At 41.3% G+C, this 20,272-nt stretch overlaps 1 protein-coding gene and 1 long non-coding RNA gene across 4 annotated transcripts in view; one reads left to right on the forward strand and one right to left on the reverse strand.

Moving 5' to 3' along the window:
* The window catches only part of KCNAB1 (potassium voltage-gated channel subfamily A regulatory beta subunit 1), a 494,315-nt gene that overhangs the window by 171,647 nt on the left and 302,396 nt on the right, over nucleotides 1-20,272 (forward strand). The window lies entirely within an intron of this gene.
* Nucleotides 931-13,305, reverse strand: LOC109026292 (uncharacterized). The gene is made up of 4 exons (XR_002005275.3): nucleotides 13,111-13,305; nucleotides 3,395-3,454; nucleotides 2,354-2,457; nucleotides 931-1,156 (listed from the first exon to the last, which is right to left on the reverse strand). It is a non-coding gene; the product is annotated as an uncharacterized lncRNA (long non-coding RNA).

Consider the following 20,272-nt stretch of genomic DNA (forward strand, 5'->3'; position numbering starts at 1 on the left):
TTGTCAGCTGAGAGCAGGTAGTTACCTGACTGCAGTGATCTCAAGGTAGGGCATTCAGCTAAATGATTCCAAGGCCATCTACAGGCTGGAAAGGATCAGGAAACCACCCGTCCATATTCTTGAATGGTAACAGAATGAAATGATTTAACAAGTTTTCACAGCTCAATTGAAGCCAAAACTCTAATTTCTCAAAAGTTCCAATCTAGTCATGTCTTCCCAGTGAGTGTGATAAAGGTTGAAACATTCATTCTTGTCACCAGGGGATAGTGGGATTGATGTGTTTGCACCAAACACATCAGGCTGTCGCCCGCCACAAGCAGGATCTTCACACTCTGGTCTTTCAGGGTGTACAGCCTTCCTTGGAAATGTCTATTCCTTATCCACTTCTAGCATTATTCTTTCTTTAAACCTATTACCTATGAGTTAATTGTTAAACAGATAATCATAATTATTATAAGAGTAACTAAATTGTAATTGTTCTCATTTCTGAGTGCCTACTTCATGACAGGCTAAGTATGTTTTCTACATTATTTCATTTAATTTTTATGACAATTCTGAGAAGTAGGGACTATTAGCTCATTTGTTTGAGATGAGAAAAGAGAAGTTATGGAAGTTAGGTAACTTGCAGAATGTATTCAGATATTAATGGCAGAGGTGGGAGTCAAACAAAACCTACGCTCTTGAGCAAGGCATAAGTCATGGAGAGTTACCAGTGGCCCGCAAGCATCACTCAATTCAATTGACATGTAATGACCTCCTAGTATGTGTGCAGTATAAGAGACGTGAGATGGATAAATTTAGTTTCTTCTTGTAGGCCTTAAAATCTGTTGGGGAATTAAACCTATACGTCCAGTTAATAGAACAAGATAAGTTTTATTTCGTCCTAAAGTAGAGGTCACGCAGAGGTTATGAAAGTGCTGAGGTGGTGGAGGTAAATTTTGACTTGGGGGATGGTGGTACATGAAGGCACTAGGGAAAGCTTAGGAGAGGTAGTGTTCTTTCACTTCCATCTTGAAAGATCAGCAAGCATTTGGCAGTTGGTAGAGACAGACAGGGAATTCCCCATAGATGCAGCAGCTTGACTGAAGACCCTGAGGTGAGAAAATGCACAGCGTGTTCAGGAAACATCCACCACTGCAGTGGCATCACAGGCTACCTGGGGAGGAAGAAAGGGAAGGATCAGAGAGAGGCTGAACTGAGGTAAGAATGGCCTCCACTGCTGCCTACGGGATTCATATAGAATGGGTGGCCGTGGAAGATTTTTCGAGGAGAGAGATGACATAATTCCTTTCATTATGTGGGAGAGTAAAGCACTCAGGGTTTGTTAGCTGGTGCTCAGTGTGGTATTAGATTGATTTTTATGAAATTGCTGACATAGGACCATTTTCAAAATACAAAAATCACAATTTCATATGGTTCAACGTAACACAGTTCAAGATTTTGCTTTGCTTCTGGAAAAGCCTTTGGATATAGTGGGTAGCTACAAATTTGGGGTCTCCTGGCCCTCGCAGATCCTCAGAAGCACTGTTGAGGTCTGCTGACTTTTATTATTTTAACTTAGGCAATACGTTAATGAAATAGAATCTTACTTATTTCAAGCTGGAATTTGATTAACTAAGGATGGTAACCTTAGCTACTTCATGCTGATCCAAGCCCTTGATTAGTTGTAGATGAAATCATTATTTCTAGTATTTATAGGGAGGAGGTAGATGGGAAATGAAGATTTAAAAGGTCTCTGATGGTGAGAACTACTGGCTGCTGCAGATTGCTGCTGAAAGCTGGCATGAACATAGGCATGCCATGTTTCCAGGCAACCTTGGGTGGTCCTGGGCTTGCAATTACATTCCGTCATTCTTCAAATGTTTTCTGAGTGCCTAAATGTTTTGTGAACAGTTCTAGGCACTGAAGAGATGGTTGGAAATAAGGTAGATAACTTGTTTATCTGGTCCTTAGGTTTTCCGCCCAAACTAGAATGAATAACATTTGACAAAACCGTTGTTAAGAAAGACTGTCTAGTACTAACCCTGTGCATGAATGAGGCAGAGTAGACTCTGGGGGAAGATAGGGTGGGATGGGGGCAAGAGGAACATTCAGTAGTCCCTACTTAGTGCCAGACACTGGGCTTTTAACTCATTTTCTCCTTTAAATTCCCCTACTTTTGGACAATTAGGTAGTTTTATCCCTGCTTGACAGATGAGGAAATTGACTCTCAAAGAAATTGAGAAAATTGCTGCCAGTTGCCCAGCATGAGGGTGGTGGAGCAGAGTTTAAGCCCACATCTGTTTGTCCAGCACCTGAGTTCTTTCCATCAGCATCCCCAGTATAAAGTGATTTTAGGTTTTACATGACTGACCTGGAGGAACAAATGCTTATTTGTTCAGAGGCTTATTTTCTTTTCAACTAGAGTTGAACCGTACAAGTGTAATCAGGTCCATTTGTTGACAATGGCAAGGCAGGCTGTAGAGATGAAATTAGAGTGTCAAGGCCAGGTGACTGATGTTTGCCAAAGGCATGAAAACAGCATTTTACACCCAAGGTAATGATGCCGCAGATTCCTACACGTCAAACAGACTCCACTGCTATGTTTAGAGAAAGTACAATAATATTGTTCAGAGTCAGCAAAAATAATGTGCATCTGGTTCCAGTTCTGATGAATCTGTAAAAGTTGCAATCCAGATGTTGTGCTATTAATTTGGGTGACATGATTATTATTACTTTGGCCTCTCTTTTCCAAATATGTTAACAACAGCAACAACAACAAAAAAGTTAATATGATTTAAAGTTTCATGTCACATTATGTTTTGAGACATGCAATCAGGAAACTAGAGTGATATACGAAAAAAAATCATTTCCCTAGTTTTAAAAATGACTTTCTTAAGACCTGAGTAAAAAGAAGCTGTCCTGATGAGCTCATTCACTCTCAGAGATTTTTGTTCTTTTGAAGTCATTGCATTTTCACTATGGTTTAGTATGAACAAAGAAAATCAGGAACTCTTTTCTTACTTGAGTTCCAGGGATGTAGAGACTATAGAGCTTATTTTCTTCTTGTCATTTTAAAAATGTAAAGTCTTGGAGCTGTTTTGGCATTTATTATTGATATAGAAAGAGTGCTCATTATTTAACATGCCTGTGCCTCCCTCCAGGGGATGGCAAATACCTGTTATGGTGTCTCTGGAAACAAGCTGGTCATAATGTCCCATTTACAACAGAGAGTTGTGTACCTCCAGTTACCTGGAACAGGTAACGCCAGTATCAGGAATTGAAAATCTCCAGTCTAGGGATTAAGATGGCAAATAGGAGGCAGGACTAGCTTGTAGCTCCCACTCTGATGGACTGAGTGATATGTGGAGACTCACATCATAAACTTGCTCCAAGAACTACCGCAGGAACATACCAGAAAAGCTGAGGGAATCCACAGACGCTCTGAAAGAACAGAATCACCGCTGCAGGCTCCCTGAAATGTGGAAAAACTGTGAGTCAGCTTGCTTTCTTCACAGGGAGGCTCCTGGTCTGGGGCAAGTTCTCAGCCCTGGTCACCGGCTGCCAGACTCGGTGCTGTTGTGGGGACATGGTGGGAATGAGACCGGCCTTCAGGACTGTGGGCTGTGTGAGAGCAGGGTGAGGCCAGTGACCGCTGGCTTTTCCCCACTTCCCTGGTGACCCGTATGACTCAGCAGAGGCAGCCATAATCCCCCTGCGAATATAACTCCACTGGACTGGGAACCACATTGCCATCCCCCACAGCAGCCACAGCAAGCCCTGCCAAAGGAGAGGCTGAGCTCAGACATGCCTATCCCAGCCCCTAACTGGTGGTCTTTCTCTACCTGCCCTGGCAGCTGAAGACAAAGGTTATAATCTTTTGGTAGCTCTATAGCCCTGCCCACTGCCTGAGAAACCTGAATACTTAACCAGTTGTCCCTAGGGCAAATTTGCATATCCCTATAGGACTGCAGCTGATGCACTCTTAAAAGCGTCACCTCCTGTCTGGAGGCCAACGAAAACAAAACCAGCACACTAAACAAATACACAACCAAGGACCCTTACAGAGTCCACTTCACTTCCCTGCTACCTCCACTGAAGCAGGTGCTGGTATCCATGGCTGCAAGACCTGAAGACAGATCACATCACAGGACTCTTTGCAGACACTCCACAGTACCAGCCTGGAGTCCCGTAGCTCTGCAGGGTGGCTAGACCCAGAACAGCAAAATAAATAAATAAATTAAATAAAAATAAATAAATAAATAAATAAATAAATAAATAAATAAATATATATAAAAAAATAAAAATAAAAATCACTGCAGTTTGGCTTTCAGGAAGCCCCATTCCTAGGGGAAGGGGGAGAACACCACATCAAGGGAGCACTCTGTGGGACAAAAGAACCTGAACAGCAGCCCTTGATCTCAGGTCTTCCCTCTGACAGTCTACCCAAGTGAGAAGGAATCAGTAAAACAGTTCTGGTAATATGACAAAACAAGGATATTTACACCCCGAAGAGATCATACCAGCTCACCAGCAATGGATCCAAACCAAGAAAAAATCTCTTAATTGCCAGAAAAAGGATTCAGAAGGTCAATTATTAGGCTAACCAAGGAGGCATCAGACAAAGGTGAAGTCCAACTTAAAAAAAATCAAAAACATGATACAGGGTATGAAATGAAACTTCTTCAGTGAAATAGAGAACATAAATAAAATAGAATCACAACTTCTGGAAATCAAGGACACATTCAGAGAAATGCAAAATGCACTGGAAAGTCTCAGCAATAGAATCAAACAAGCAGAAGAAAGAACTTCAGAGCTTGAAGATGAGGTTTTTGAATTAACCTAATCCATCAAAGACAAAGAAAAAAGAATTTAAAAAATGAACAAAACCTCCAAGAAATTTGGGACTGTGTTAAATGTCCAAACCTAAGAATAATTGGTGTTCCCGAGGAAGAAGAGGAATCTGAAAGTTTGGAAAACATATTTGAGGGAATAATTGAGGAAAACTTCCCAGCCTTGCTAGAGATGTAGACATGCAAATACAAGAAGCTCAAAGAACATGTGGGAAATTAATCACAAAAATGTCATCACCTGGGCACATAGTCCTCAGGTTATCTAAAGTCAAAAACGAAGGAAAGAATCTTTTTATTATTATTATTATTATACTTTAAGTTCTAGGGTACATGTGAACAACGTGCAGGTTTGTTACATAGGTAAACCTGTGCCATGGTGGTTTGCTGTACCCATCAACTCGTCATTTACATTAGGTATTTCTCCTAATGCTATCCCTCCCCCAGCCCCTAACCCCCTGACAGGCCCCAGTGTGTGATGTTCCCCACCCTGTGTCCATGTGTTCTCATTGTTCGACTCCCATCTATGAGTGAGAACATGCGGTGTTTGGTTTTCTGTCCTTGTGACAGTTTGGTTGGAATGATGGTTTCCAGCTTCATCCATGTCCCTGCAAAGGACATGAACTCATCCTTTTTTATGGCTGCATAGTATTCCATGGTGTATATGTGCCACATTTTCTTTATCCAGTCTATAATTGTTGGACATTTGGGTTGGTTCCAAGTCTTTGCTATTGTGAATAGTGCTGTAATAAATATACATGTGCATGTGTCCTTATAGTAGCATGATTTATAATCATTTGGGTATATACACAGTAATGGGATCACTGAGTCAAATGGTATTTCTAGTTCTAGATCCTTGAGGAATCGCCACACTGTCGTCCACAATGGTTGAACTAACTTACACTCCCACCAACAGTGTAAGTGTTCCTATTTCTCCACATCCTCTCCAGCATCTATTGTTTCCTGACTTTTTAATGATTGCCGTTCTAACTGGCATGAGATGGCATCTCATTGTGGTTTTGATTTGCATTTCTCTGATGACCAGTGATGATGAGCATTTTTTCGTGTGTCTGTTGGCTGCATAAATGTCTACTTTTGAGAAGTGTCTGTTCATATCCTTTGCCCACTTTTTGATGGAGTTTTGATTTTTTCTTGTAAATTTGTTTAAGTTCTTTGTAGATTCCGGATATTAGCTCTTTGTCAGATGGGTAGATTGCAAAGAGTTTCTCCCATTCTGTAGGTTGCCTGTTTACTCTGATGACAGTTTCTTTTGCTGTGCAGAAGCTCTTTAGTTTAATTAGATCCCATTTGTCTATTTTGGCTTTTATTGCCATTGCTTTTGATGTTTTAGTCATGAAGTCTTTGCCCATGCCTATGTCCTGAATGGTATTGCCTAGGTTTTCTTCTAGGGTTTTTATGGTGTGAGGTCTTACATTTAAGTCTTTAATCTGTCTTGACTTAATTTTTATATAAGGTGTAAGGAAGGGATCCAGTTTCAGCTTTCTACATATGGATAGCCAGTTTCCCCAGCACCATTTATTAAATAGGGAGTCCTTTCCCCATTGCTTGTTTTTGTCAGTTTTGTCAAAGATCAGATGGTTGTAGATGTGTGGTGTTATTTCTGTGGCCTCTGTTCTGTTCCATTGGTCTATATCTCTGTTTTGGTACCAGTACCATGCTGTTTTGGTTACTGTAGCCTTGTAGTATAGTTTGAAGTCAGGTAGCATGATGCCTCCAGCTTTGTTCTTTTTGCTTAGGATTGTCTTGGCTATGTGGGCTCTCTTTTGGTTCCATATGAACTTTAAAGTAGTTTTTTCCAATTTTGTGAAGAAAGTCATTGGTAGCTTGACGGGGGTAGCATTGAATCTAAATTAATAAATTACCTTAGGCAGTATGGCCATTTTCACGATATTGAAGGAAAGAATCTTAAGAGCTGTGAGGGAAAAGCATCAGGTAACCTATAAAGGAAAACCTATCAGATTAACAGGAGATTTCTCAGCAGAAACCATAGAAGGGATTGGGGTCCTATCTTTAGCCTCCTTCATCAAAATAATGATCAGTCAAGAATTTTGTGGCCGGGCATGGTGGAGACTCACGCCTGTAATCCCAGCACTTTGAGGGCTGAGGCGGGTGGATCACCTGAGGTCAGGAGTTCGAGACCAGCCTGGTCAACATGGTGAAACCCTGTCTGTACTAAAAATACAAAAATTAGCCGGACATGGTGGTGGGTGCCTGTAATCACAGCTACTTGGGAGGCTGAGGTGGGAGAATTGCTTGAATCTGGGAGGCGGAGGTTGCAGTGAGCTGAGATCACATTACACTCCAGCCTGGGAGAAAAGAGCAAAACTCCATCTCAAAAAAAAAAAAAAAAAAAAAAAAAAAAAAAAAAAAGTTTTGTGTCCAGCAAAACTAAGCTTCATAAATGAAGGAAAGACACAGTCTTTTCCAGACAAGCAAACACTGACAGAATTTTCCACTACCAAGCCAGCACTGTAAGAACTGCTAGATGGAGCACTAAATCTTGAGACAAATCCTCAAAATATACCAGAATAGCATCTCCTTAAAGCATAAATCTCACAGGACCTATATAACAATAACACAATTAAAAAACAAAACAAAACAAGGTATTCAGGCAACAAAAAGCATGATGAATAGAATAGTACCTCACGTTTCAATATCAACATTGAATGTAAATGGCCTAAAATGCTCCGCTTAAAAGATACAGAATGGCAGAATGGATAAGAATTCACCAACCAATTCTGCTATCTTCAGTAGACTCACCTAACATATGAGGACTCACATAAACTTAAGGTAAAGGGGGGCAGGAAGAAGATATTCCCTGCAAATGGACGCTAAAAGTGAGCAGAAGTAGCTATTCTTCTACCAGACAAAACAAACTTTAAAGCAACATCAGTTAAAAAAGACAAAGAACACTATATAATGATAAAAGAACTAGTCCAACAAGAAAATATCACAATTCTAAATATACATGCATCTAACACTGGAGCTCCCAAATTTATAAAACAATTACTACTATACCTAAGAAATGAGCTAGACAGCAACACCATAATAGTGGGGGACTCTAACACTCCACTGACAGCACTAGACAGGTCATCAAGACAGAAAGTCAACAGAGAAACAATGGACTTAAACTATACCCTACAGCAAATTGACTCGACAGATACATTTACAGAACATTCTACCCAACAACTGTAGAATATACATTCTATTCATCAGCACATGGAACATTCTCCAAGATAGATAATATGATAGGCCACAAAACAAGTCTCAGCAAATTTAAGAAAATCAAAATTTCATCAAGTACTCTCTCAGACTACAGTGGAATAAAATTGGAAATCAACTCCAAAAGGAACCCTCAAAACCATGCAAATATATGGAAATTAAATAACCTGATCCTGAATGATTGTTGGGTCAACAATGAAATCAAGATGGGAATTAAAAAATTGTTTGAACTGAATGATAATAGTGACAAAACCTATCAAAACCTCTGGGATACAGCAAAAGCAGTGCTAAGAGGAAAGTTCATAGCATTAAATGCCTACATCAACAAGTCTAAAAGAGCACAATTAGACAATCTGTGTTCGGAATTGGTGGGTTCTTGGTCTCACTGACTTCAAGAATGAAGCCACGGACCCTCACAGTGAGTGTTACAGTTCTTAAAGGCAGTGTGTCCGGAGTTTGTTCCTTCTGCTGTTCAGATGTGTTCAGAGTTTCTTCCTTCTGGTGGGTTCATGGTCTCGCTGGCTTCAGGAGTGAAGCTGCAGACCTTCGCGGTGAGTGTTACAGCTCATAAAGGCAGTGTGGACCCAAAGAGAGAGCAGCAGCAAGATTTATTGCAAAGAGTGAAAGAACAAAGCTTCCACAGTGTGGAAGGGGACCCGAGCAGATTGCCATTGCTGGCTTGGGCAGCCTGGTTTTATTCTCTTATCTGGCCCTACCCACATCCTGCTGATTGGTCCATTTTACAGAGAGCTGATTAGTCTGTTTTACAGAGAGCTGATTGGTCCATTTTGACAGGGTGCTGATTGGTGCATTTACAATCCCTGAGCTAGACACAAAAGTGCTCCAAGTCCCCACTAGATTAGCTAGACACAGAGTACTCATTGGTGTATTTACAAACCTGGAGCTAGACACAGGGTGCTGATTGGTGCATTTACAAACCTTGAGCTAGATACAGAGTGCTGATTGGTGTATTTACAATCCCTTCGCTAGACATAAATGTTCTCCAAGTTCCCACCAGATCAGCTAGACACAGAGCGCTGATTGGTGCATCCACAGACCCTGAGCTAGACACAGGGTGCTGATTGGTGTGTTTACAAACCTTGAGCTAGATACAGGGTGCTGATTGGTGTATTCACAATCCCCTAGCTAGACATAAAGGTTCTCCAAGTCCCCATCAGACTCAGGAGCCCAGCTGGCTTCACCCAGTGTATCCCGCACTGGGGCACAGGTGAAGCTGCCTGCCAGTCCTGCGCCATGTGCCTGCACTCCTCAGCCCTTGGGTGGTTGATGGGACCGGGCTCCGTGGAGCAGGGGGCAGCACTCATCAGGGAGGCTCAGGCCACGCAGGAGCCCAGGGCAGTTGGTTGGGGGGGATGTGAGACTCAGGCATGGCGGGCTGCATGTCCTGAGCCCTGCCCCGCGGGGAGGCAGCTAAGGCCAGGCGAGAAATCAAGCGCAGCGCCAGTGGGCCAGCACTGCTGGGGGACCCGGCACACCCTCCACAGCTGCTGGCCTGGGTGCTAAGCCTCTCACTGCCTGGGGCCAGCGGGGCCAGCCAGCCGGCCGCTCTGAGTGCGGGGCCCACTGAGCCCACGCCCACCCGGAACTCGTGCTGGCCTGCAAGCACTGCACGCAGCCCCGGTTTCCGCCTGTGCCTCTCCCGCCACACCTCCCTGCAAGCTGAGGGAGCCGGCTCCGGCCTTGGCCAGCCCAGAAAGGGACTCCCACAGTGCAGCGGCGGGCTGAAGGGCTCTTCAAGCACAGCCAGAGTGGGCGCCAAGGCTGAGGAGGCGCCGAGAGTGAGCGAGGGCTGCGAGGGCTGCCAGCATGCTGTCACCTCTCAAATCTAAGTTCTTACCTCACAGAGCTGGAGAAACAAGGACAATTCAAACCCAAACCCAGCAGAAGAAAAGAAATAACAATGATCAGAGCAGAACTAAATGAAATTGAAACAAACAACAATGTAAATACAAAAGATAAATGAAACAGAAAGCTGATTCTTTGAAAAGATAAATAAAATTGATAGACCATTAGAGAGATTAACCGAGAAGAGAGAAGATCCAAATAAGCTCCATTAGAAATGAAATGGGGGATATTACAACTCATACCACATAAATACAAAACATTATTCAAGGCTGCTATGAACACCTTTACATGCATAAACTAGAAAACCTAGAGGAGATGGAGAAATTCCTGGAGAAATAACCTCCTGGATTAAATGAGGAAGATATAAAATCTCTGAACATAACAATAACACACAGTGAGATTGAAATGGTAATTTAACAATTGTCAACAAAAAAAAGTTCAGGACCAGACTGATTCACAGCTGAATTGTATCAGACATTCAAAGAAGAATTGGTACCAATCCTATTGACACTATTCCAAAAGAGAAAGAGGAAATCCTCCCTAAATCATTCTAGGAAGCCAAAATCACCCTAATACCAAAACCAGGGAAAGACATAACAAAAAAAGAAAACTACAGACCAATATCCCTGATGAACACAGATGCAAAATCCTCAAAGAAAATGCTAGGGAACCAAGTCCAACAACATATCAAAAAGTTAATTTACCATGATCAAGTGGTTTCAAACCAGGGATTCAGGGATGGTTTAACATACACAAGTCAATAAATGTGAAACACCACACAAACAAAATTAAAAACAAAAATCACATGACCTTCTCAATAGATGCAGAAAAAGCATTTGACAAAAATCCAACATTGCTTTATGATTAAAATCCTCAGCAAAATCGGCATAGAAGGGACAAACGTTAAGGTAATAAAAGCCATCTATGACAAACCCACAGCCAATATTATACTGAACAGGGAAAATTTTAAAGCATTCCCCCTGAGAACTGGAACAAGACAAGGATGCCCACTTTCACCACTTCTACTCAACATAGTACTGGTAGTCCTAGCCAGAGCAATCAGACAAGAGAAAGAAATAAAGGGCGTCCAAATTGGTAAAGACGAGGTCAAACTGTCACTGTTTGCTGATGATATGATTGTATACCTAGAAAAACCTAAAGACTCATCCAAAAAGCTCCTAGAACTGGTAAATGTATTCAGCAAATTTCAGAATACAAAATTAATGCACACAAATCAGTAGCTCTGCTGTATACCAACAGCGACCAAGCTGAGAATCAAATCAAGAACTCAACTCCTTTCACGATAGCTGCAAAAAATAATAATAATAAAATACATAGGAATATACCTAACCAAGGACTTGAAAGACGTCTGCAAGGAAAATTACAAAACACTGCTGAAAGAAAACATAGATGACATACAAATGGAAACACATCCCATGCTCATGGATTCAATATTGTGAAAATGACCATACTGCCAAAAGCAATCTATAAATTCATTGCAATTCCCATCAAAACACCACCATCATTTCTCATAGAACTAGAAAAAAAGTCCTAAAATTCATATGGAACCAAAAAAGAGCCCACAGAGCCAAAGCAAGACTAAGCAAAAGGAACAAAACTAGAGGCATCACATTACCTGACTTCAAACTATACTGTAAGGCCACAGTCACCAAAACAGCATTATACTGGTATAAAAATTGGCACATAGACCAGTGGAACAGAATAGAGAACCCAGAAATTAAGCCAAATACAGTCAACTGATCTTGACAAAGCAAATAAAAACATAAAGTGGGGAAAGGATACCCTACTCAACAAACGGTGCTGGGATAATTGGCTAGCTACATGTAGAAGAATGAAACTAGATATCTATCTCTCACCTCATACAAAAATCAACTCAAGATGGATCAAAGACTTAAATTTAAGATCTGAAACCTTAAAAATTCTAGAAGATAACATCAAAAAACCTTCTAGACATTGGCTTAGACAAGACGTCATGACCAAGAACCCAAAAGCAAATGCACCAAAAACAAAGAGAAATAGATGGGACTTAATTAAACTAAAAAGCTCCTGCACAGCAAAAGAAATAATCAGCAGGGTTAACAGACAAAAATCTCAGAAATCACCGCTAAAGAACTTATTCATGTAACCAAGTACCACCTGTTCCCCAAAAACCTATTGAAATCAAGAAAAAGAAAAAAGAAAAGAAAAGCTCATCTGCAAAGCTTGTGAACAACTTTCCATGTTTTGGCGGTGATCCTTTTATTCCAGTTTCAGAAAACACCCCACAGCCAAGCCCAGCACTCCTCCTCTCTCTTGTGTAAGCGATAAGCACCATTAATAGTCCTGTCAGTCTTGATTAATTCTGTGCACAATGACCAAGAGAGTATTTTGACTTTGGGGCAAATCAAACCATGGTGGACTATGACACAGACATAACGGATAAACATTTACTAAAAGTAAAAAACACACAGCCTGGAGCTTGTAAGGATTCCATAGAAATAAAAGCATATGAAGAATGAATTCCAACTATAGATTTTTTACAAAGCTACATGATGATTAAGTGCTTTCGGGTTATTCTATAATATTTAATGGTTTCTAAATCTAACTACTTCTTCGTCACAATGTTGTTTTTAAAAAGTTATCCATTAGGTCTTTGTGTGAACAAATGTAGGCCATTACTCCGCTCATCAGTAACTAATGCAAGGAAAAAGTTCTTTTTTATACTTTTACAACGTGAACTCCTTTTGATAGTTCTGAAACGACTGGCCATTTGCAAGAATGAAACTAATTTAAAAAGCAAAGACAAAGGACATTGTTCTCAAAGGTATTTAATAGGCCCTGAAAGTTTGACTTAGAAAAAAAAGTGTTTGAAATCACAATCAATGTTGCAATAAAGTGGGACAATTCCAAGCAACTAAAAAAGACTTTCTCTCCGATTTCAGTGAGAATTGTCTTTTCTCATGATAGTCTGAATCTAGTGTGTGTGTACTATTTTTATATGCAAATTAGTATATGATTCTCTTGTTTGATTCAACAATAGGTGATGTAGGTTAAGTCGACATTATTATACTTCAAGAAAGAAGGCAAATGAGACCCAGAGAAGTTAGGAAATTTGTTCCTGGTCATGCAGTTAGTAAACAGGGATGCTTAAATCTAAACCCCAGTCACTCACCAAATGATTCTCCTCTTCATGTAACAGGCTCAAGGCCCCTACTAGCAGGCACAGTGGTAAGTTCTCACCCTAAACTCCGGAAACGCCCTTTTAGGGCACCATCCCGGTTCAGAGCTGTTTAGGCAAACTGTGCTTAAGGAGGGACCTCCTCATTCACAGCTGTTCTGCTTAGACATGGATTTTCCTCCTCCAGCCCTTTCTGCCATGTCATCAATACAAGGTCAGAAAGAGACACTGAGTCAGCAATGAATATGGGAATTATCTGCACATTTAGCAGTGGAATCCTAGAGGCACGGGAAGAGAGAGCAGGTAAGTGGTAGGATCCAGTTTTAAACTTACCTTCTTGTTGCATACATTGGAAGTAAACATCAGAAACGTCTTCCACCTTAAAATTTTGCACAATAATTTCTTGTACCAAATTGGTTCAATTCCATTCCTCTGTTCATTCATTCCATTCCACACATCTTTATTGAGCACCTCCCCTTGGCAGTAACTGTGTTGGTGGGAAGTCAGATGCTGTCCTTGCCCTCAGATAGTGCACAGTCTTCAGATGAAGGGGAGAGGAGAAAAGAAGCAAGTGCTGATTAGGAGGTGGGATGTAGCTGAAAGCTTAGATTTTGTGATTCACAAAAAGCCGTACACTTCTTGTCTGCAGCCCTACCGTGTGCTCTGAACATAGGAGCAGCAGTTGATGGTTTTGCCTCCATTTGACTGTTACAGATCCCAGCCCCTGTGTTGTTTCCTCAAGCGTTTCTGGAAGTCCCTGAAATGCATCTCATGTGTGGTCGAAAGCAAGCCTGGTCAGCCTTCACACAGCGTCTGCTGTTTCTTCCTTCTCACTAGCCTGCCTCTTCGGGGTTCTATCATGTTCCACTAGAGACCGCTGCAGATGTGCTAGAGCTTGGAGGTGGGAAGTGGGGAGGGCACCTCTCCTTCTCATGTTGCCTTCCACTGAAAGGCTCCAAAGGTTTACAGAGTCTTAAGTGAAATAGCTTGTTCAGGTTGAGTTCCAGGCCTTTCTTACCCTTGACCTAGGTTGGAGTCAATGGGGGATAGATCAGAGGAAAACCTCAGTGACAACCACTATGTGATTCTCAGGATTGCTCTCCTCTTCTGACCACCCTATTTTTCCTTCCACAGACAGTTTTCTGTCTATGGCCACATGGCCCTTTGCAGGCTGGTTATTTCCCACTGTCAAGATTCTGGGCAAGCCCGCCTCTGAGTTCCATGGCATACCTGAACCCCAGCGGAGACTAGGGTTTACACAGAGAGAAGGTGTTGTTCTAGTGTGGAGTTTGGGGAGAGGGCACTAGACATACCCCAGAGGCATCATTCCCCTCTTCCTTGTGTGTAAAGGGGAGCCTCTGAGGGGTCTCAGCCCTGAACACAGTCTTTTTGAGGGAGAGGTTTGAAACTCTGTTTTAAAAAGAACAAGACTATTTTTCTTTCTATGGTGTATTAGTTCATTCTCACACTGCTATAAAGAAATACCTGAGACTGAGTAATTTGTAAAGAAAAGAGGTTTAATTGGCTCGTGGTTCTGCAGGCTGTACAGGAAGCATGGCTGGGGAGGCCTTGGAAAACTTATAATTATGGTGGAAGGCACAGCTTACATGGCCAGAGCAGGAGGAAGAGAGTGAGGAGAGGTGCTACACACCTCACAGATCTGTGAGAATTCACTTACAGTCAAGAGACCAGCAAAGGAGAATCTGTCCCCTTGACCCAGTATCCTCCCACCAGGCGCCTCCTCCAACCTTGGGGATTACAATTCTACATGAGATTTGGGCAGGGACACAAATTGAAACCATATCATGTGGTTACAGATAAAAGATGGGACACAATTATGTTGGATGCCTTAATGGAAATGACAACACTTATTCATCCTGAAGTGTAATCAATGGAGGAGTAAGATGATGTAGAGTCATTTCCTAAGCTGGTAAGAAGATGGGCTCAGAAAAGCAGGAGGCACTAGAGGTCTTAAATGAGGGGTATGGAGAGGGGTACAGAGAAGAGAGACAATGGATTAACACAGAAATATATCGAAGACCTTCCAGTTTTGACTGTGCTAATTCCTTGCTTCCTCTCCAGTTGGGTGTTGGTAAATAGCAGCTGTGCCTAGAGGTACTTGTTTGGCTAGCAAGATATTGCCAACCCTGCAATTATAATTTAAAAAGTTTTTTTTTTTTTAAGAGAAGACCACATTCCTATGTAGGAAGAGCCTGTGTCTCAAACTGTGATAGTTGGTATAGTATGGGAAAACATTTAGTTAGACATCTAACACATATTTATTGATTGTTTCATTATGTTTCAGGCCTGGTGCTGAATGTTCTACTTGTAAAGATAAGCTCACAGGCTTATTTTTTATTATATAAGCTTGACATCCAAAGAGCATGAGGCAAAAGAATACTTAGAATTGTTATCATCCAGTTTTAAGTTTCTTAATGGCTGCACCATTTTATCATATTTGTGGCCTTGTGTTCATTTATCTATTCATTTAACAGTACAGTCATGTACCACATAATGACGTTTCAGGCAATGACAGACCACATATATGATCATGGTCTCATAAGACTATATTTGTGCTGTACCTTTTTATGTTTAGATACACAAATACTTACCATTGTGTTACAATTGCCTATGGTATTCAGTAGAGTAACATGCTGCACAGGTTTGTAGTCTAGGAGCCATGAGATGTACCATATAGCCTAGGTGTGTAGTGGGCTATGCCATTTAGGTCTGTGTAAGTGCAATCTATGATGTTTACACAATGACATGACAAATTGCCTAATGATACATTTCTCAGAATGTATCTCTGTTACTAAGCAACATATGGCTGCATTTATTCAGAGATAGATTGTTGTGTGTAATATACAGTGACACTGGGTATAAAACAATTAATAAAGGCAAGGAGCTTGACTTGTGGAATTTAAATGAGAGAGAGAGAGAGAGAAAAAAAAGATGTCAACATCCAAATAAATATACACACACAGCTTGTGCTATGAAGTAAACAAGAGGGATGATGAGATAAAGAATAGGAATGCAGGGAGTGGTTTTTCTTAAGAAGAAGTCAGAAGCTCTCTGATCTAAGTAGTAGATACAGGATATGTTTATTTGTGAGAATTACATATGATTGTGTATCTTCTGTATGTATATATCAGTAAAAAGGTTTATTTACTTTTACAAAAAGTTTGCATTACAATTGTATGCACACACTTTAGAGAGTCAACACATCCTGAGGATCTGTTGGGAGAAACAGTCTTCAGCCTCCCTCTTTTCTCTCTTCTGGAGAAAACTGCCTTTTACTCTTAGATGGATCTGTTTGTAACTTCTGTGTTGATGATTTGGGGTATGATAGCTTTCTCTCCTCCTCTTGCTGTGGTGCACAGGTGTACCCTTTCTATCCTCCTCTTACAGATTTATCTTCAGTTTGATTACAGCAATATTCAAGACTTGCATCATTTTGACCACAGTTGAGCTGGGATTACTTGTAATCACATATGATTACTTTTCTTTTCCTGTACATTAATGAGGAGTAAGCTCTGATTTTTTATTTTGCCCAAACTTCTATCTAAGGGGTCTGGGGAGTCATGTCCTACAAACCATACATTCTCATCAGATGGGTTTTATTTGACTCTGTATATCATGACTTACTTTCCAATCTGACTCTGGCATAACAAGGAAGAAAATAAAAAACGTTTTACCCCAAAATATATTTCCTTGCCATGCCTTGAAATTGCCCTACAAAATCTCTTGTGGGAAAAATCCACATTCTATAGAGAATCCCCTTTCTTCCCTCCCCTCCCCTCCCCTCCCTCCCTCCCTCCTTCCTCCCTCCTCCCTCCCTTCCTCCCTCCCTTCCTTCCTTCCTCCCTTCTTCCCTTCTTCTCTTCTTCCCTCCTTCCTTCCTTCCTTCCTTCCTTCCTTCCTTCCTTCCTTCCTTCCTTCCTTCCTTCCTTCCTTCCTTTCTTTCTTCCTTCCTTCCTTCCTAGCTCCAGGAGATAATCAGCTAAGAGCTAGGCACCCTTTTGGGTCTTATAAGAAACATTTTACAACCCGCTCTCTCTCTGAAGTCCGCTACCTAAGCGATTCCTCTGCACAATAAAACTTGGTTTTCACAATCCTTTACCTTAACCAGAACATTCCTTTCCATTAATCCCAGGTCTTCAGATAAACTCAACCAATTGCCAACCAGAAGATGTTTAAATTTACCTATAGCCTGGAAGCCCCCACTTTGAGTTGTCCTGCCTTTCTGAAGCAAATCAATGTATTTCTTAAATGTATTTGATTGATGTCTCATGCCTTCCTAAAATGTATAAAACCAAGCTGTACCCCAACCACCTTGGGCACATGTTCTCAGGCTGAGGGCTGTGTCGTGGGCCATGGTCATTCATATTTGGCTCAGAATAAATCTCTTCTCATATTTTACAGAGTTTGACTCTTCGTCAACATTAATAATTATATTGTTTTTGAATCTAATGTTATTTTCCCGTGTATGTATCCCTTATTCAACATCAAACACTTCTTCAGCTAAATATCTAAATATCATCTAAATAATATTACTTAGAAAGTAATAGTAAGCATTAGCCACCTGAAAAAAGGAAGTTAGATTAATAATTTGCCTCCTAACCCCTCCCTTCATATAAACTCTCACCCCCATTGGTTAAGTAGAAATGTAGATTTGTTTTACATGGGTGGTGAACATATGAAAATGAAGTTAAAATGTAGATCAAACTATACTGAATTCTGATAAATATTAATTTGCCCTTCAACAAAGAAATACCAGATACTTACTTGTACTTCTGTTTTGGATTTCAAAGTCCAGGGAGCTAGACCTTTAGACAGGCTCTTATTTGCTTCTGTCCTGATGCTTTCGCACAGGCAGGCCAATTAGTTTCTTGTTTCTTGATCTATAAGAATAAACACAATTTCCCAGCTAAACTACAGGCTTGGCCAAGAGGGCAAGGATATGGCCAGAACTTTTACTACTGATCAATGCACAGAAGCCCACGCCAGATGAAGGCGTAGAATTACTCTTCCTATCTTTGTGGATGTCCACAAGGCAGAAATGCAAAGGTGGTTTTTCACTCCAAAGTGAGACAATAATATTTTCCCCAAGTGTATAGGAATTTTAATCTGGGGCTGTGATTTTTAAAATAAAATGTATTATTAAGGTTTTATAAACCATTTGGAAAGAATGAAGGGCTGATAGTAATATAGAAATACTAAAATGCCTTAGTCACCATTCTAAAAATAAAATTGGAATATAAAAGTATTCAATTTTCAGAAAAACACAGAAATAGTAGAGAAAGTTTTCTTTCATTTTTTTCCCCTTCCTTTCTGAATTCCTTTCCTTGAGCTGAGAGGCCGTGTGGATTATGATACCTTGGATTATTATACCTGTGGATTATTATACCTCTTCTAGAGGATGGTCCATGCCTTGCAGAAGTATGAAATCTCAAGGTCCAACTCTTAGATTCTTTCAAAAAATAATAGTTCTGCACTGAAATCTGCCAGGTACTGTTTTAGACACCTTTTGGGGCACAAAGGGGAATGAATAAAACAGATAAATGTCTTTGCTCCTGTGGAGCTTATGTGAGTAGCCGAGAGTACAGAAAATAATAATCATTGTCATTATAACAATTTAAATATGTAACATATTAGATACTGGTAAGTGCTAAGAAGAAGAAAAATAAAACCAGAATGGAGGATATGGGAGAACAGGGGGCTGCAAGTATAAATAGGGCTGTCAAGGAAGGTCTCGCTGAGAAGATGCTGTCTAAATAAAGACCCAAAGGAGATAGGAAACAAGCCACACAGAGGTCTTTGGAAACAGGAGTGTGTCCAATGAACTGAAGGACCAGCAATGAGGTGGGTGAGGCTGGAGGGAGAGGGCAGGAAGTAAGAAACAACATGAATGGAGTGATAGAGGCCAGGTTGAGTAGAGCCTTGGAGGCCATTCTAAGGCTTTTGCTTTCTTTCATAGTGAGATGAGAAGGCATGAGTAGAGTGTTTTAGCATACGGGGCTAAGGTTTGGATGAGGACCATCAAGGGCAAAAGCAGAAAGGCCTGTTAGAAAGCTCCTGCTGCCATTCAGATGGAGAATGAGGTGGCCCAGGCAGGGGAAGTATAGTGGAGACAGTGAGGAGTGGTCAGGCTCTGGATCTCTCTTCAATAAAGAGCTGGGAAGACTTGCTAATAGATTGAATCTGAGGAATGAACAAAAAAGAGGTGTCAAGGATGGCTCCAGCGATTGGAACCTAACATGCTGGAAGAGTGGCACTGCCTTTTCTTGAGGAAAGAAGACTGTGGGAAAAGAGTTAGAGTAGGAGCAGGAACTCAGTTTGGACTTGTAAAAGTGGAAATGACCATTATACACCCAAGCAGAGATGTCACATAAGCTGTTGGGTATGTGATTCTAGAGTTTACGAGAGACACCTGGGCTAGAGATGGAACTGAGGGAGGCATCAGCTCATACATGATTCTGACAATCCTGAGGCTGGGTGGATCACTGAGAGTGAGCGTGGACACAGAAGAGAAGAATTCCAAGAATTCCCCAGGGGCTGGGGTTGGGGAGAGGAGGAGGAACCAGCATTGAACAGTGAGAGGAACAGACAGTGAGGAAGGAGGAAAACCAGGAGAGGGAGTGTCCTGGAAACCAGATGAGGACCATGCTTGAAGGAGGAGAGCATGATCAACTCTGGCAAATGTGTCTGTGTGCCTATGGGAAAGACCCTGTAGAGAAAGGAAACTTGATACTGTAAGAGGGAGAAGACAGAACTGCTGCAGCAATTTCCACAAGTACCCCAGAGACTTTAGGAGCCGGAACATAAGCGGAAGGCTTAACCCTACCTAGATGCAGGACAGTTCATCCATAGGAATAGGTGAAAGGAAGAGGACGTGGGCACCCATTTCTACGTAGGATGAGAAGAAGCTTCCTATGCCTTCTATTTCTTAGCAAAATAGGAAGTGAGGTCAACGCTGGGAGTGGGGATGGGTTGGGGGGGTGTCCTGAGTGTTTGAAGATGGAAGACAAGGTGTGAAGATGAAAGGACTAGGGAAGCAGAGTATGATTTCTGGGTACCACTAGGGGCTCCTAAAGATTAATGTCATGAATTTAAAGTGAGGCTGATCAGTATGGCTGTGTGGTTTGCTCTAGTTGCA

The sequence above is a fragment of the Gorilla gorilla genome, chromosome 2 (assembly GCF_029281585.2).
Source record: "Gorilla gorilla gorilla isolate KB3781 chromosome 2, NHGRI_mGorGor1-v2.1_pri, whole genome shotgun sequence".
Lineage (NCBI taxonomy): Eukaryota > Metazoa > Chordata > Mammalia > Primates > Hominidae > Gorilla > Gorilla gorilla.